General features: G+C 37.1%; 1 protein-coding gene across 2 annotated transcripts in view; it reads right to left on the minus strand.

Moving 5' to 3' along the window:
- Positions 1–20,000, minus strand: part of LOC135207923 (rhophilin-2-B-like) — a 226,204-nt gene that overhangs the window by 91,153 nt on the left and 115,051 nt on the right. Inside the window, exon 1 of one of the 2 annotated variants that reach the window (XM_064239874.1) lies at positions 7,903–7,922. The exons of the other annotated variant lie outside the window; for it this stretch is intronic. The gene's annotated coding sequence lies outside the window, so the exon portion shown is untranslated. Of the gene's footprint in view, positions 1–7,902; positions 7,923–20,000 lie in introns of those variants that run through there. 2 annotated transcript variants of the gene reach the window in all.

A 20,000-nucleotide genomic window follows, 5' to 3' on the forward strand; every position in this document is an offset into this window, starting at 1 on the left:
AAAAAACGCACACACACACCCCGGCCCATTCCAGTTCTAACCAGCGCAGAACAACTATAGTAGGTACTTTGCTCCCCTCTCCTTGCGCATTGCTAGAGGATCTAGAGCAAGGACTTCTAATCAAGCTCTCAAGAAATAGATCATTCTTCCTCAACAATGAGCAAAGGTATTGGACGTCAATGAAGGATTTCAAAATTACAGAGGTTCGAGTGATTACAGAGCCCTTTTCAAATCTTTGAGAACTGTCCTGAGGCAATGTCATGGTGTTCCATGAAATACTTCTGGCGAGGCTGTCAACTCTCTTCCAGTTTCCACAGATTTTTGTAGGAAGTTATCAGTTACATAGAAAATCTATGAGGAAGAGATGGAACTAACTGCCCCAACTTCTATTTCCAAAGGATAAACTATGAAACAAAAATTATAATAGATCATCTGCTACAGACTTTTAAATGTGTAGGGCCGCACCATTTTTAAGTAAGAGAGAAAAAAAGTTTGGTAAGCACGGCATTTAACTGGCATATGTTCTGTCTTATTTCTTCATTTTAATCCATTTTAAGAATATTATAAGATCTTTCGATACATTTGGTCGCAACTTTGTGAGGTTTTCCTAAATAATAATAACAATAATAATAATAATAATAATAATAATAATAATAATAATAATAATAATAAAAATAATAATAATAATAATATACAAGAGGACATACCTGTGTACATCTTTCAAAGCTAAACAATTCTGTGTTTATTAGAGCGTGATTGTTTTTTGTTATGCCAACAGAAACGAAAACCTGTTTAAGCGTACTCAGGGTACGACAAATTATCCTTAAAAAAAAATCCAAATTTGTCTCTGCCCGATGCTACATAAATAAGCTTGAAAAACATTTAGCACGAAATGGCTTCGTCTGTAAATGAAGTTACAGAAACGGCGGTAATAAGAAAATACAGCATTATCACACCAAGGGAACAGCGGAGCAGAATCTGTAAAAAGGGCTGATTCATGAACGGCGCAAACTTGATTATCAGAATTATTCCTCCTCCTCCTCCTCCTCCTCCCCCTATCCTCAAGCGCATTCTCATAGGAACTGGCAAGATCCGATCGGATTTGGAACGAACCGACTTAGAGAAAAATGAAAAAGAAAGAAAAAAACACACGATTGGTCATCTGGTGGGTCACTTCGTTCCATGACATGCCTTTCCAATGGCGTTGAATTCTGAGGGCATTGGTTGCAACTGGGTCGACAATTACGTATAAAAACAACTGAACATATCAAAAGCGATACCTTTACGAAAGAAAGTAATGAAAAAAAAAAAAAAATACTGCGTCGCACTTTTATTCTTTCGATTTCATGTTACAATCTTATCTGAGATTACAGTGACCTCACAAAGTTTCTTTGCCCTCTTACATCGAATGAGAAACTGTTATAAAGTTAGTATAAAAGTCAATAACATCATTCAGCGAATTACATTAAAGCCAATAACTCCTATCATTTGGGTGTGATTGCTCATATGCGCCTTTCGTTTCTTTATTCTTGTTTTATCATTGCTCAGACCTTACTGCACTACGCATCTAAATCTGGATTCAAATTCATCTGTATCGATTCGAGTCGTCATCTTCAGGTTGCAGTTCAGCTTTCTCAAATAACTAATCTTCCCAACGACACAATTTCCTGCTTTCTTTCCTCAATCTATCTATCATGTGGTAATTCTACCTTCCCAGACGCATTTCTGTAGATCTAAAATATTTCAATTGATTAGCTGTAGCACAGGACCCAAAACAGGATGTTTGTTGTCAACCCTCCTACTGGATCGGGCGGAGGAGGAGGAGGAGGAGGAGGAGGAGTTACTATTTAAAATTCATCTCGCACGAGAGGAAAAGGCCAAGGGGTGAGAGAGACGAAAGAAGGGTCCGAGCACAGGGGTTGAGAGAAGAGGACACAAATAGTCAATGAGAGAAGCAGGAGGTTTAATGACTTGCCAAGCCTTCTTGGAACGAGAGAAGAAGGGGTTGCTACAGAGAGACTCGGATGGGAATGGATGAAGGCGACTTGGAAAAGGGGAAACCGCAGATGGTGGATGAAAGAAAGTTGGGTGAAAGGACACGGAAGGAGGAGAAATAAACGTATAGGATTTACACATGGAGGAATATAGATTCTGCAGGGAGAATGAAGGTGACACGGACCTACCAGAAAATAAAATATTACAATGATTCCAAGAAACTGGGAAAACTAAGACGTCAAAGGAGATGAAGGTCTTGTCCATGACACACACACAAGTGGTAAGGTTGCATCTGAAAAGGTAATACGCTTCCACAAAGTAGGTAATGTAATGTACGAGTCAATGAGCCCAATAAGCTAATATGAAAAAAGTTTCAGAACTCTACAAAACTAACGCAAGCAATAACCTACACCTACACCTTGTTTCAGCAAGTACTCAAAAGGTCAATAAATCACAAACTTTCACTGACCATTCGATACAATTGCGTTTTTATATGCTTAGTCGTCCAGATGCCAGAGAAAATTAAACCAATCAATCAACTGTTCTTTTCTGACCAGAGCTTTCGTGGACGGTCCTATAGTTCGACAGATTTAAACTGATAGATTGTTTTCGTCTTTGGGTAAAAACCCTGTTGCCACATTTACCAGTATCCAGTTTTAAATACCTTACTTTATAACACATGAATCAATAAATCAGCAGTTTAAAGTTTTTAGCATGTTTTGCTGGACCTTAAGCGTTCACATATTGTGATTATAATTTTATTTGTAAATAAAATGAGAAATCGCATTTATAAACGTGACATCTGTTTCAAAAAACGTTGCCACTTTTCCTGTTACCTTTGACAGGCGATAGGTCGGTGGGCCAAGCCTATTAAACCATGAAGTTTAAAGGAATTATCTCTTAAGCTACCCTTGGATAAGCCCCACCGCCCGGTCTAGCTGAGAACTCTAGCGCCAAAAAGAATGACTTCTTGCTTTAACAATAGTCAGTAGGAAAATTAATTTATTCCTACAGAAAGCACGCTTGTGAAACGGGGCAAATGCAGTTAAGCATTACGAAAACTTGCAAACAGGCGATGCTGCAAAGGATAGCAGTTATTAAAGTAAGATCATCTGACGACGAAGATTCTCGTAATGTACATTTTGTAAAGGATCATATTATTACAATTCTTGCGATAATTATTGTAAATAATTTTTTTTCTCCCAATGGTGAGTTTATGTGCAACAACCTTATAAAAAGTAAAAATTGTTACACGCATTAGACCGTGAGTGAAAAGGAAATGAAATTAAGTAAATCATAACTTGATGAATAGAATGAGGGGGAAACCTAAAATGAAGAGCAATGGAAATCCAAAATATTGCAAACTTGTTTAGGAAATGAATAGTATGGTATACGGAAAATTCAAATAATAAAAAAAGAATAAATAGAAGTAATCTACTGGCAAGATTATAAGAAAATGTCATAAGAACATACATACTGAATGGCAATTGCCGATTTTTATTACTTTTAATGAAAAACATCATATAAAATATGTAGTATAATAAGAAAAATATAAGGGTATAAAGTCATAACAAATATAAAAATAGTCTCACAAGTAATACCAAATAAAAATAGGGATCGAGTTTACGGATTAGGATTATATGGTCAGTTTCATTAGCTACTGTCCCAATAATTCCCTCGTTGGGAGATAGCTGAGGACTTAAGAAGGGGAAGATTTATTTAAAGGTTGAAGAGAGAACTGGCACAGGTTTTTCTCAACAGGAAGTAAAACAATCTATCAGTTTAGATCTGTCGGACTATAATTCATTCATTTCTTTAATGACCAGAATATCTGCCATGAGCCTTAAGTAACTCAATACGGCAAAAGTTGAGGCGTTGCAATTGCTCTTGTCAGCGTGATATAAAAACCTTCAAACCGACTTCAGCAATGCAGCCTATTATATCAAAACAAGGTCCGTGTCATGACCGGAGTATTTTCTTCTTCGAAAAAGAAATCGGGGTTAAACGACTCTTCAGACTGCTTGGCGCCACCGCTCCACGAAGCCTCCTCGGTCATCTAATACGTTCTAGTTTCACCACGTCATTTCTTATAGAATTACTGTGCAACACGAAATCTCGAAGGGGAACACTGCCACATTATCTTATGTGTGTATTGACCATCGAACAAATATTATAATATTTATTTCTTGACAAGATTGGCGTATTGATCAAACTACCGACAGGTAGAGTACTTCCTTTGACTTCACATTTATCTCGATATAATTCTTACAGTATCTGCAAAGAGAGAATAATGAACTGTGAACCCTAAACCAGAGAGAGAGAGAGAGAGAGAGAGAGAGAGAGAGAGAGAGAGAGAGAGAGAGAGAGAGACGCTCCAATATGAAGATCTGAACCAGCATAAAAAATCTATTTCAGTCTATCGCTTTACATATGCTTGAGGAGACAGAGTATACAGTTTCACTGGAAGCAAATCTATTTTCAATTTTCCGAGTTTCTCCTTTCCAGCTGCAAATCACTTTCTCCAATTCCAGTTGTTCCTGACCAATTCTGGCTTCCTTTTCTAAACGCACCTTATCTTGGACGTTGTGGCAAAGGCCACGAACATTATCCTACCACCGGTCTTCAAATGGGCGGATATGGAGAGGGACTACTAGTTGAACTTCACCTCACATGAGATGAAAGATTGATTGATTTATCGTTTCTAAAACTGTCGTCACATCACCTAGGTTACATGTCAGAGGTAACCAAAGACGGGGGACATAAATGGGAGATAAAAGAATTGGGGTGTGTGGGAAGGGGAAGGGGGGTGGGGGTGGGGGTTAATGTAGATAAATCAACTTGGATGGAAAGGGTCCTGTATGGAAGGTGAAAGACCAGTTTGTAAATGGGAAATGGAAGAGACATTGATGAACATGAACAAGAATGACAGGACTCATATATGGGAAATGAAAGGAAGGAAATTGAAATACCCATAAATGGGAGATGAATAAAAGGAAATTGAAAGACTTATAAATGGGAGATGAATGGAAGGAAATTGACTCATAAATGGGAGATGAATGGAAGGAAATTGAAACTCATAAATGGGAGATGAATGGAAAGCAACTGAAAGACAAGATTCATAAATGGGAGATGAATGGGAGGAAATTGAAACTCATAAATGGGAGATGAATGGGAGGAAATTGAAAGACTCATAAATGGGAGATGAATGGGAGGAAATTGAAAGACTCATAAATGGGAGATGGACGAGACCGCAAGTGAAAGGCGGCGGCACATGAGAGCTGAAAGATGGATACAAGAAAGTAGGATGAATGAGGTTGACGTGGATGAGTGGTCGTGGATGACAGGGTAAGAGGATTAAGAGAAACGAAGAAAAGTAAAATGTTAAACGAGGTGAAGGTCTTCCCTTTACCGGACTGGTGTTATGAACTCCACCAAAATTGGTAACCCTCATGCAAGGAGAACATGCTGATTTGCAAGAGTCATTTAGAAAAAAAAGCAATGTTGCAATGATTGGAAGCAATAATAAAGCAAACATCAAATCTAAATTCATGAAAACGGGTCATGAAATAACGCACTGCTAATACGTTCTGCACATGCAATATTTTTTTCTTTAAAAATATTAATTAAAAACAACCCATTACTCCCTTAAAGAGCGGAGTGTCATTTGCCTCCAGGTGACACCAAAATGACACGAGCCACGTCATTGCAACGGCTCTTGTCAGCAATGCCAGACAAACCTTCAAAAGGACTTCAATAATGCAACCTATGATTTGCTTCATCATCGGACACAAAGATTCATTTCACTTCCACATTGTTTCTTTTTTCATTTTTTTATTCTCTCTCTCTTTCTTTCAGTCCTCGAGGAAGAAAACTGGGTTGAACAGCTTCAGACTGCTTGGCGTCGCAACTCAAATGACGCTGAACGAAAAAAATAAAATTAAATTACAAAAAATAAAGATGACAAAAACTTGCCCACCCGGACCTTCATTTATTTGACAAGAGTTTTACAACTGGCCCGTCTCCCAAATTGGCACTCGACATCTCTCGACTCTCTTTTTTTATAATCATCATGATCATTTCCTCAATGACAAATTCGACCCCTCGCTGTCTTTTCGACACTGATGCCCATGAAAGGCCTAAGACAGGGCCGATTGCCAATACCTAAATGAAGCATCGTGCGAACCAGCTTCTATCAAATGCATTTAAACAAGGCTCCCGCTGTACATCAGTGATATAAAAGGAAATTGACAATAAAACCACATCTTTCACTTTCACCTGGAGAAATGCAACAGGCTTTTCAGAATGCACGTCAGTTATTCTCACTGCATAGTTGACTGTTATAGTGCCTTCAACAAATTCATGCGGGGAGAAAAAGCGTAGTAACGAAGTCTTTATTCAATCCTACGAGAGATATCTCTCATGGGAGACGAAGTTCGTGTGAAGCAAAGTACACAACTAAAATATTTCAATAGGTTTTATAATGAAATCAGATTCTCGACTATCAGAGTATAATAAACGAAATCAGATTCTCGAGTATCAGAGTATAATAAACGAAATCAGATTCTCGACTAACAAAGTATAATAAACGAAATCAGATTCTCGAATATCAGAGTTTAATAAACGAAATCAGATTCTCGAATATCAGAGTATAATAAACGAAATCAGATTCTCGACTATCAGAGTATAATAAACGAAATCAGATTCTCGACTATCAGAGTATAATAAACGAAATCAGATTCTCGCATATCAGAGTTTAATAAACGAAATCAGATTTTCGACCATCAGAGTATAATAAACGAAATCAGATTCTCGAATATCAGAGTATAATAAACGAAATCAGATTCTCGCATATCAGAGTATAATAAACGAAATCAGATTCTCGACTATCAGAGTATAATAAACGAAATCAGATTCTCGCATATCAGAGTATAATAAACGAAATCAGATTCTCGAATATCAGAGTATAATTACAAGTCTCTACTCTTCAGTATAATCCAGTCGAAAAGAGAGAGGATATAACTGAGTCAATTCCTTCAGAGAGTAAATGAATTATTCGATAACCAAACTCACCAGCAAAATAGCGTGAAGTAAAACGATTGATTCATTGATAGTAATTGGCGTAGCAAAGACTTGATAACTGAAGCAAGGAAAAATTTAGTTAGCTTTGAATAATTTGGTGGAATTTAATTACAATCTCGATAGGAGTTTTTCTATAAATATTTACTCAATCCTTACACGCCTTAAAATGCTTCTATGCCTTATAGCCGTGCTACTGCATATGAAAATAAGTAATAAATAAACAATTACCAATTTCAAAATAGAGAGAAAAATACTCTAAACTAAAGGTGAAAGTTATCAAAATAAACAATATCAGCAAGAAACAACTTTAAAATCGATACCACACAGTACGGTAACCTATAAATGTGGCCTAAGCTGCTGGACTTAACTAGGTCAGGAGTACTGTATGTAGTAAGTAGCTCTACAAGGGGTTGACCTCATTGCTTTAATACACTGTTAATACTCCAGATAATTATTTATAATAATAAACCAGTTACGACAACTTCATAACCCTGAATTTCAAACATTTATCAAGCGATGTTTATCGAAATGTCTTTCCACAATCAAGACATCCCATAATGCTATATTTTCACTTTAGTAGAAATTTTAATCAAAACATAAATATTTTAATTAAAGCGTTAATATTCACAATGCGTAAACGGGAAATATAAGTCGACATTAACATACTTCCGTGATAATTTTCAGTCACGCAAATACTTTTAACATAATATCCAAGATAATTGGGCAGTGCGTCATCAGACTTGACAGAGCAAAATAATCTCCAGCAAGCATACGCAATAAATGATAATAATTAAAAATTGACATAAATGACACAGCCATTCCACAGACCCAATCGAACAGACAAGCCACCCATAGGTGACAGAAAGACAAAACATGACACCACCAAGACCAACCGAACACTGCCACAAGGAGGCTGGTACGAGCACTGGTAAGGCATCTTCACTCTTTTCCTACTTCCACCTCAAGTAAAGCGTAAACTTGACCTTCTAAAAAAAATAAAAAAAAGGGACCTTCTAAAAAGAAATAAAAAAAGGGACCTTCTAAAAAGAAATAAAAAAAAGACCTAAAAATGAGTTTAAAAAATACCTTCTAAAAATAAATTTAAAAATACCTTCTAAAAAGAAATAAATAAAAGACAATGCGAAACATAAGCAAAGAGAGAAGGAAATTAATATTTCCTTGTCTTTATTGAGTTGTTTGCTCTTTTTTTACGAATTGCTTCGCAATGATGTCAGCTGTTGATCACATTATATTCGTGTTGTGACGGGAAATGAATGAATTAGAGCTCCGTCCCTTGCACTTATAAGTTACAAAGATTACATTATATTTCACAATATTAAGTGCTCGTGATGTTATCTCGAAAACTGTTGAAAACAGCATTTCTAAAAAAAAATATATATAAAATAAAAAAAAATAAAAACTACATTCTACCCTCACAAATTTAATAAACATGTATGTATGTATAATATAACCATATACTATAATTACCTACACAATAATTAAAAACTTATTTCGAGCCAAAAACATCTCTTAATAAATAAAACTTACCATTTTCATTTTTATTAATGAAACACACATCACGAAATAAGCAATGTTACTTTACAAGCAGATGTGCGTTTTTTATTAACTAAGCAATACCGTTAATAATGTCATTGCATAGTTAGTACAGTATTTACATAATACGGAGCACTATACAAGGTCAATTATAAATCTAATTAGTATGTTAAGTGTCAATAAAAAAATATAACAACACTATGAAAGGCATGGACTCCGCAAATTTCTAAAAGTTCTCAACTACGCAAATAATCTATGCGATATCTGGATTATTATCACAAAATACTTTTTTAATAATGAACAAAATACGCATTAGCTGCAAGGAAAAAAATATGAAACATACAAAGTGAGCGCAAGGCTAAATACTTCTTCGAAGACATACACGAACTTACGGAAAAGCCGACAAAGTCAACAGAACTCGTCTGCGTTTACCTGTATCTGTAACAAAAAGGTGAAAACAGTTAACTGTAGATCACGGTTATGTCTATCCATATAAATAAAATAAATTTTTTGATATGGTTATTTTATAAATATAAAGTTTTTGATATGATTATAATATAAATAAAATAAATTTTTTGATATGGTTATGCTATGAATAAAATAAATGTTTTGATATGTTTATATTATAATGCCTAAAGTCTTGATTTATCTATACATAAAGGAAATGGTAGAGAATAGAATAATGAATTAGGGCCAAAGGTCAAGCGCTGGGACCTATGAGGTCATTCAGCGCTGAAAGGGAAATTGACAGTAAGCAGGTTTGAAAGACGTAACAGGAGGAAAACCTCAAAGCAGTTGCACTTTTGAAACAATTGCTAGAATAGGTGGAACTCAGATGGAAGAAAATATGAACGGAACTACAGTAAAAGGAATGAAAGAGGTTGCAGCTAGGGGCCGAAGGGACGCTGCAAAGACACTGAAGTAATGCCTACAGTGTACCACTTGTGGTGCACTGACGGTATTGCCCCAACTACGGGGTATGGGAAATAGTGATCGTCTTTATATTGTTCTCTCTTAATGATGTCGCAGTTTACTTTTTATAGGTTGAAATGGTCTTATTCATCAAACATTTATATCATTTAAAATTGTCAAACATTTAAATTATTAAAAACTGTTACTTAAAAAAATTACAGAGAACATATGCAATGGATTTACAATAAGCATAAGATGGTTCCCTACTAGAGTCCTTCACGTTTCTGATTATGATAGTAATACTAATGTATGTCACGAAATACTTTCTCTCTCTCTCTCTCTCTCTCTCTCTCTCTCTCTCTCTCTCATTTTACAGGCTGCTCTAGGAGCAAGAGCCCGTGCTGGCACAAAGCCAGCTATATCATAACCAAACAACCCTTTGTGTAGTTTCGTATTCCAGTTCTAATGCATGCATGGGTGATGCAGAGAGAGAGAGAGAGAGAGAGAGAGAGAGAGAGAGAGAGAGAGAGAGAGAGAGAGAGAGAGAGAGATAATCTGCATCACCTACGCATGCATTAGAACTGGAATACGAATACCTCCGATAACAAAGGCACAAAAGTGTTACATATGAAGAGGAGCGTTCTAAATGACATATCAAACGACAAAAGATGGACCTACCATCACTTCCGACTTCCGCATGTATGTAAAATATGCGCCTTCTTTTGTACCAACACTATGAAATGACCTTGTAAAGTTTATTCTTTAGCACATCAATGACGATAATGACCTGTAGTGGTTTCCGGCGCGTCCAGAATCAATACGGAAAACGGCGTGAATAAAGCCATTCCTGCAGGTTATGGTAACCTGCATCGAGATTTAAAACACCTTATATTATAGTGGGTAAACATAAGAGACTTTTCCGCCAAAAGCAGTTTTTGTATCTTTACAGATAATCCAGCTACGGGCTGCTCTAGGAGCAAGAGCCCGTGCCAGCACGAGGCTGGCTTAATCTTCAACAACAACAACACAGAGACTACAAGGTTTCTTAGAAGACTAAGATGACGGAAGGATGAGCCAGAAAGTGATTTACTAAACAGGAGATGAAAGTAGCGCGGAACGAACTCCGCTAAACGTTTATTATAATTTATTATAAATAATAATAATAAGAATCCTAACAATAGCATCGACTGATATGCATATCGGAAATGTCAGAAATAAAAATATTATTTCCGGAACTGAAGTGTGGGTGTGTTGAATGTGAATGGGAGGAAAGCAGATAAAGTTGTCGATATCTATTGTTTGAGTAGCATATAGTATATGTTAAAATGATTTAACATTAAAAAACATAGCAGAGATTCGACAAACTATCCGACAGGTTGTTAATATGACAAATCTATTTTCAAGAAACTTGGTGTGACGTAATCTGTTAAGAAATTAGGTGCATTTCTTATATGATATGATTGCCATCATGAGAACGAACAGCTATCCATGCCGTTACGAGGAATACGAGGCATTTTATCATAGGTTACCATGATTACTAAGAAGGAAAACTGATGCAATCTGTTACAGAAAACGATATCCTATGTTTACAACAAAAGAAAACGGACTTTTACTCTTTTCATCTGTATGCCTCACAACTCTTCATAGAAAACGAATACCCGTTTTCTTCCACAACTGATAAAACCATAGCGAGTCGAAATATTTTTAAAAACATCTAGGACTCAATCTTCAATATCTTCACAATGTAGTAATATAATGTGCATACACCCCAAAAACAGATTGTGCAACACCTTTGCTTAAGGTGTCAGCTAAAGTGAATAAAAAAGGAAAATAAAACAGCAAATACCATATGGGAGAAAAATAATGAAAGGGACTTAGGATTGAAAGTACTATAAGGCAAATGCTCCTATTCAGCCCTTCAATGATCTGCTGATTATATTCTCTCCTTAATTGACATTTTATAACATTCATTCTCTCTACCTAGCTAGCCCTCTCAAATATATATATATATATATATATATATATATAATATATATATATATATATATATATTTGTGTGTGTGTGTGTGTGTGTGTGTTTGTGTGTGTGTGTTGTGTGTAAAAAAACATTAATGAACATTTATTCTTGGTTAAAACTGTTGGTTAAAAATATATTTAAACACAGGAACGTTACTAAGGTCTATCTAAAAGTGCAATAAAATCTATAATTCGACATTTACCAGTCACTGCCTATGTGTGAACATTCTCAAAACACTAACTGTCAAACTAATAAGAGAAGATGCACACAACAAATATGAAATTGCATACTTCCGTGTCACATAAAACTAATGACAGCAAAACCGGAAAAAATACTTCAATGGAACTTATTACAACAGAGAAAAAATTACTTAGATATTGTTCTCAAAATTAAAAAAAGAAAAAAAACCTATGGCCAAACGCTTGATCGTGCTCCAACGAACTTACAATTTTTAAGATGCAAGGTAAATATTGATATGCCAGATACAACACAAAGTGGGCGAAGCAGCCATAATAACTTACACAAGGTTTAACTACTGCTCAGGATTACCTCACGTTTTCTTTCCATTATCTTGTAATACACAATAAGAGATTATGCGAAGTTGGTAGCTGATACTGGATTCAACTGGACAGAAGTTTGAAAGTGTGTCGCAGTAGAGCAAAATGAAGGGGGAAAAACTACAGAACATTTATAAAAAAAAAAAAAATAATAAAAATAAAAAACTGGATATTTTGTTCCCTCCTGAACAATCCGGTATCCGATGACTCAAGACATACAAAAATAATATTACCCATACGAACAAGATCCGATTAGGAACAATGTTGAGAAAATTACAATTGTAACTATATACCTCAGCTAAAGCTGACTTTATTCCTTTACTTGTGGCAGGAGCTGCCGCTGACATAGGAAATACCCCGCCCCCCACAAATCGTACACACCTAAATATCGAACGAAAAAGCCATTTCCTCTCTCACTCTATCAAGAGCAAAGTGACGACAGATAATTCATTTCCTTAAGACTCGCATACATCTCGAAAATGTGTCCTGTTAACTCGGCTTTCATAACCGGCTAAATATTCACTATCATGAAAAGAAAATCTAAGGCCTCTTAATTCAAAATAAGCCTAAGCAAAAAAAAAAAAACTATTTTTTTCATACTGATAAAATCCTATTAACATTATACAAAATATATCAGTAGCTACTGATGACATTTCATAGGGAAATTTAATTGTGAAATCGGGTATAAACATCCCTGTGAAAAGGAAGGGGCCGTTTAATTTTTATTGATCCCATTTTAACCTCTGTAACTTAACTCATCTAACACCGTCCCTTTCGTATATACAGCTTGTTCCTGTCAAATGTTAACATTAGTTTGGCAGAGAGAGAGAGAGAGAGAGAGAGAGAGAGAGAGAGAGAGAGAGAGAGAGAGAGAGAGAGAGAGAGAGAGAGAGAATTTAGACCTAAAGCCAAGCGCTGGTACCTGAGGTCATCCGGCGCTGAAACAGAAACTGGCTCTTAAACGACTTGAAAGGTGCAACAGGAGTAAATCCTCGCAGTTGCACTTAGACCCGATTGCTATAAGAAGATGGAAGGTAAGATGGAAGAAAGAGAATATGAACGGAGGTACAGTAAGAGGAATGAAAGAGGTTGCAGCTAGGGGCCGAAGGGACCCTGCAAAGAACCTTAAGTAAGGCCGAACTGATGGCACTACGGGACAGAGAGAGAAAGGGGCGGGGAGGAGTATGCAAATCACTTGAGAGATGAATATAGGAACGTTTTGCCTGTGTACAAAAACATGCAGGAGCTTCCTTGTGTTTGGTACATCGGGCGAATATTTATGCACCAGGTAAATTGCACGAAATTCCGATTCTAATCTCAAGGTTAATTGAGCAGTCGAAAACTTCCAAGTAGTTGTTGTCACAAACTGAAACTGGAATTTGATGCACAAATTCCAAGTAGTTGTTGTCACAAATTGAAACTGGAATTTGATGCAGTAAATGTGACATAAGTATTCCACTCCCTTTTATGTACGTCAAGATTAAATTATGACTTCATATTAACTGAGGAACCATTTAAGCTGCCCAAAATGTAAAATCCGAAATACGTTTAATTTTCGACATAAAAATAAGTCCGGTCTGCCTCATCACGGAATTTCCATACAAAACCTTCATGCACTCTTACTAGAGCTATAAAGATATTTTGGTAGAATGAACACTGTCTAAAAAAAATAGCATTATTCAAAATGACGCAACGCAAGAACCTCGTAATTATTTCTATAAATGGAACGCTCAAATTACTTTTAAAATACCGACATATTATCAAGAAATGTAATACTGACAAATCCCTGGGAGATGTCCAACCAGACATTGTTTGAATGTACATTATCTCAATTCGTCACTTGTTAAAGTAGGTATTGAAACAAAACAATCAATGAGAATCAGTATTAAGAAAATCTTTGATCATCGACGCATTTTATAATCTTACAAAGGTAACATAAAATAACCTACGACACTACAACTTTATTCACCACTGGCTTATATAATCTTGCAAAAGTCATTTGTAATAATCCATAACCTTACATCTTTATCAACTCCCACGAGCTCCATAACAACTTGAACAAACACGAAGTCTTTAGAAATGACTAAAACCTCATTTCGATTATTACTGATAGAATCGAAACCCTCACTACAAGAGATATCATCCTGATGTAAAGTGAGAATCTAATAAAAGATTCACACTGTCTGGAAGGAGCTACTATTTACCCAGACGAAACAACTAGAAGAACCTCGTAAACTATCTGCAACTGGTACTCACAGGTGACACCGCCACGTAGGACCGTCTTTTGGCAACGGTCCAAGTGCGAACTCCTGCCTGGGTCCTCCTCCTCAATGCCACTTGCCTCGAGGAGTAAGGGAACTCTTGGGTTCACGTTCGGCTACTTTACAGCAGTCCTAGAGACTTACGATAGGGAAGGAAAATTAACTCTACGACGTTTCCCTAACTTTTTCCCTTATTTAATTTTTATTAAGTATAATAAATCAGAAAGGCCTCTACCTCCGTTGTCTAAGTTTTCTAATCAATCTTATCATTAAAAAAATAGAAAAAAATTACTTACACTCTGAAGTGGCTGTCAAAATGAAAATTTAACCAAAATTATTTAATTTGTTGACCTATTTCCAAATTCCAAATCTAAGAGGCGATTCACTCTATAGACATAATACACTAAAACAGAAATAAAACAGAAAATAGTTAAAGGAAATTAAACTCAACTCCGGCGCAGTATTGAATTACATCCACCACAAAGGACGATTTGAAAATGGTGAGCTTTGGGAGAGGGATGTGTGATATATAATTATCGGGATTCATTTTTACAGAATGTTACCCCAAGATGGTGTGGTGTTTTCTCGTCATATTTTAACTATGGATAGAGAACAAGAGACCTAATTGACCATTCATTTTGACTGCTGCCTATATTTTTTTCTTCATAAAGGGAGTAACCAGGGGTAACCCTTCGAATTCTCAGTATTTGGGTTTGCACAAGGGAAGAGGTACCTAGACTCATGCCACTATAATAACCTCCCCCCCCCCCCCCCCACCCCCCCCCCCCCAACCCCCCCCCCCCCCCCCCCCACCCCCCACCCCCCCCCCCCCCCCCCCCCCCCCCCCCCCTCCCCCCCCCCCCCCCCCCCCCCCCCCCCCCCCCCCCCCCCCCCCACCCCCCCCCCCCCCCCCCCCCCCCCCCCACCCCCCCCCCCCCCCCCCCCCCCCCCCCCCCCCCACCCCGCAACCACCCCGTTTATAAACAGAATGATATAGCCATAACAAAACAAAACAAACATTTACAGTGTTTGTTGTCAGAATTTTCTTTTAAAAGATCAATTAAACAATGTCCCTGATCAAACACCTCCATTACCTAATACAGATTGAATCTCCGTCACATAAACATATAAAATACTAAATCAAACAAAAAAATGGCAGTGATGTAAACAAATTGAAAAGTCGCCAGCTTACCAACCATTCAGGAAGCCTACCCTACCCTTCCTACGTAGTGCAACTGATAGATTAGCATAAACCGATGGCCAACGATTATGGTACAGGCACTACCCACTAAGGCCTCTTTTCTTTCTTTTTAATGGCGGGTCCTAGGTAGAGGTTACCCAAGTATTTGGACAGTGGTAAAACAGAAATAATATCCCGTTAATTATCTGCTTTCCAGTGCACTAATCTTTAACTAAAATCGTAAGGGTACACGGAATTTGATGCTTGACATTTATTTTGAGAGAGAGAGAGAGAGAGAGAGAGAGAGAGAGAGAGAGAGTGTATAAGACCAATAAAAATACATTTTGGCTATAGAGCACGTGACATTTAACACGAGTTACGGGAAGAGAGAGAGAGAGAGAGAGAGAGAGAGAGAGAGAGAGAGAGAGAGAGAGAGATTCATAAAGATGTGAAGTAACTGAATGCTTAATGAATTACCTCAAGGCCTCATCTTATACCCTAATTGTACCATTATCCTTTAGGCTGTGTTTTCCAAATAAATAATTAAATAAAAAACAACGGCAGATATCCCCAGCCACTTATTAGTCCATAATAAACTCAAAAACAATTAAACTAAAAAGCATGCCAATAAATAGACATAAATACAAACAACAACGCATAATGCTTCGCTGGGATACTTATTCATCAAACTTAAAAAAATAATAAAAAAATAAATAAAAAAATAAAAAATCTTTTCCCCCTTTATCAGAAGGATATCGTGTAGCCTGTTGCAACGGCATCTGTATAAAGATACAGAGTGACTTTGAAGAAGGTCTAGGATCATTTTAAGGATCTTTAAAAATATTACTTCGCAATAAATGTTATTTTCACTGTTTTCTCATTTCTAACAAATCTGTCCAAACCTATAAGCTATAAGGCTAACTGGCAAGAATAAAACACACCGTCTAATGAAACAAGGCGTGACCGACCTCCAGCTTACTCGGGGCGCGCGCTAAAAAACTACGGTCAAATAGTGTGCTGTTTCACCCACGAAAATGAAAATAAATACGCTATAATTAGAAATAATTGTTTTGTACTGTTTAACATGCACATTATTTACTTCTTACATTTCCATTCTAATAAATAAATCATAAATATACTATCCTAAAATTCCTGTATCTTCAACTCGACGCGAAGCAGCTTTTTCCAGACTTTTTTAGGCTGTCCTACCCCCCAACAAGAACAACAAAAACAATGCAGTTTGTAGGCTTACTCCACGAGTAAACTATAATACGATAGAAATTAGGCGTAAAAGAGAGGGACCTAACCTACAGGTTAGACTTTGTGACCACAACCTTGAAAACGCTGTGAAGTCATTATTATTATTATTATTATTATTATTATTATTATTATAGGTAGTAGGCCCTCTCTCAAACATATTGTATTGAAGTTTATGGCTGCATCAGCTGCATTCAGTTCATATAGACTTTTCTCTAACTTACTGAAAAACAGTTATCAAGAGAGAAAACCTCGACAAAAATTGAATGCAGCTGATGCAGCTATGACCTTCAATACAACATATCATCCTTATTATTATTATTGTTGCCGTTGTTGTTTTCGTCGTTTCTACAATGCTCTCAGACATATACCTCCTTCCGGTCTCTGGACCATGACTCATTTGGGGACAGGTGAGAAAGTACCTGTGATTAAGCCATGTCACCCCCAACCGTCCCTCAGTCCCCAGAAACACAATCTAGAATTTTGATACGTCTGAACGGGTAAGAATCTACTCACAATCTCCTCGATAGTATTCACTTGAAAACCGAGTGACTCACCACCAGTTATCTTAGAATTTTAACGGTCTTTGATACAGTTAGTTGTCAAAGGCCATCTAGAGTCTTCAGTCCGATGACAATATCCTTTCCTGTACTACAGACATCGGGTATTTATTGTTTGTTTATATGTTGTTTTTACGTTGCATGGAACCAGTGGTTATTCAGCAACGGGACCAACGGCTTTACGTGACTTCCGAACCACGTCGAGAGTTAACTTCCATCACCAGAAATACACATTTCTTACTCCCCAATGGAACGCCCGAGAATCGAACTCGCGGCCACCGAGGCATCTGGTATTTATTTATAGCTTCTGTTTTCTTAACTTTCCAGTTTTTTGTTATGACCTATTAAATTTTTCTCATTTTGCATTGAAATTATATAAGGCCTTTGAATTCCCTTTCTATCATCCTCCATATTCTAAAAGAAAAACAATTAACTTTTAAGAATAAAATCAGTAAAAATATACTTTATTTCATATATAGTAAACGAAAAACTTTCAATCCTCTTGTTGTAACCTACGATTTTTTCACCTATTCTATTTACTTTCCTGCATTCAAGTTTCAAGACTTTTCAACCCCCTTTCTGTCAACCACCATTTTGTTAAAAAAAAAATCTTTTATAAGAAGAATAAAATTCGTAAAAACAATCTTTTACTGTTACACAAACGGAAAAAATAATGAAAACTCAATGACTCAGTGGCCAACATTAGAAACAGGCCCCTCGGGTTTCAAGGCAAGACGTTAAGTGATTACCACACAATAATCTCTACCGCCGCCTCGGACGCTGCATGGAATACCAACCAGGGCATTGCGGTAAGATACCCACACCTGAGAGAAAAGGGCATTCATGTCCAAGCATTTCCCTGGCTCTAGAGTCCCAGTAGCCTGGGTATGTCGACTCATAAACCCCTCGTAATGAAAGCAGGTCTCTTCATTAGAGTTCGGAGAAGCCTAAGTCGACTGATCTCATTCATAAAAAGGTTTCCATTAAATATTAATTTTATGTAAGTCAGCGAATCAGATATCTTTCCGATAAGGTAACACTGTTAAGCTGAGAGAGAGAGAGAGAGAGAGAGAGAGAGAGAGAGAGAGAGAGAGAGAGAAATGCATACATTAGGTAAGACCTGAGACGAACCAATACAGTCTAAGAATAAGAGCTTAGAAAATGTTCCCACTTTCCTACTAAGTTTAGAGAGAGAGAGAGAGAGAGAGAGAGAGAGAGAGAGAGAGAGAGAGAGAGAGAGAGAGAGAGAGAGAGCTCTTAAAAAACCAAGCCTGAAAACTTTTATCGCCGAGATGACTGCAGAAAGATAAACAGGTCCTGCAGGTGGCTGTATATACACAGTATGATAGTTGCAACTTGCAACCATCCATCCTTTATTGTCCCTGTTCCTCTCTTGAGGTTGTGGGTGACCTTGCACAAGCCCTTAGCTGACCACTGAAGAAGGAGGAGGAGGAGGAGGAGGAGGAGAACTGGAGCAAATCATCTCGGTAACCAGAAGGGGGAGGGGGCGGCGGGGCGAGAGATCGATTTTCTTAAGAATGGTCTCGGAAATTGATCTTTCGTGATAAAAAAAAGGGGGGAATAATTGTCTTAACACAAGTGACATTTGAAATTGACGCTATTTCCATGAAAAAAAAAAAAAAAATTGGTTGATGCTCTTTCGTGATACGAAAAAGAATTAATGATTCAACAAAGATCACCCATAAAACGAGCATTATTTCCTGGAGAGATTACACACAAACATAAGTCGGGAGAATATCTAAAGAAGGTAATCGTGTTCAGTAATCAACATCGACGCAAGAGCAGAAAGTCAGAGGAAAATACTGAAGTCTAAGGGCAAGTATGTTGAAAGAAACTTGAGGTAAACGAGTCGACGGTTTAAAGCAGATACAGTTACACAGCAAAGACTTGTATTCAAATCCCAAAATTCATTACATTCGCTGAAACATGAAGGCGAATTTTAAAATGTTTAAGAATATCGCTGAGTTATATGACCAAATAAACATGCATATAAATATATTAAATAAATATGCATATAAATACTGATTATCTGTGCGAATCATTTAATTCAAAACACAAGGGCAATCACTTATCACTTAACATTTTGGAGAGAGAGAGAGAGAGAGAGAGGTGAAGGCCATCTTCTCATCTGAGCTTCAACTCAAACCTCTTCTTGTGCCCAATGGCTATATAGCCACGCTTACACAAGTTGCTATGTAACTTATGAATCCTCTGCTACCCTCCTGCCAACTGTCACTGACTTAACGAGACCCCACACGATCATATTATGAAACAGTGCCCACAGAGTGCCTCTTCATTTCAGCTTCGGACAGTCCATTATCACATTCCAACTGGTATAAGCAAAACAATACAACTATTATAAGGGCATGGTGCATTATAGTACTTAGTGGCAATATTTTGGAAAAATAACGGCGTGAAGATTCCGTAGATTTAATCACTCCAGACCCTTATACCTAGGAAATTTAACATCAGCGGACAACTTCCAGATTTAACTTAGTTGGCTTTATGCCAGCCAGCACGGGCTCTTGCTCTCGAGCAGCCCATCCCAACAACTTCAACCAACTGATGTCATGATAATGGAACTATGGGTATTTCGTCTTCACTGTT

This window comes from Macrobrachium nipponense, chromosome 34 (genome assembly GCF_015104395.2).
Source record: "Macrobrachium nipponense isolate FS-2020 chromosome 34, ASM1510439v2, whole genome shotgun sequence".
NCBI classification, from domain to species: domain Eukaryota; kingdom Metazoa; phylum Arthropoda; class Malacostraca; order Decapoda; family Palaemonidae; genus Macrobrachium; species Macrobrachium nipponense.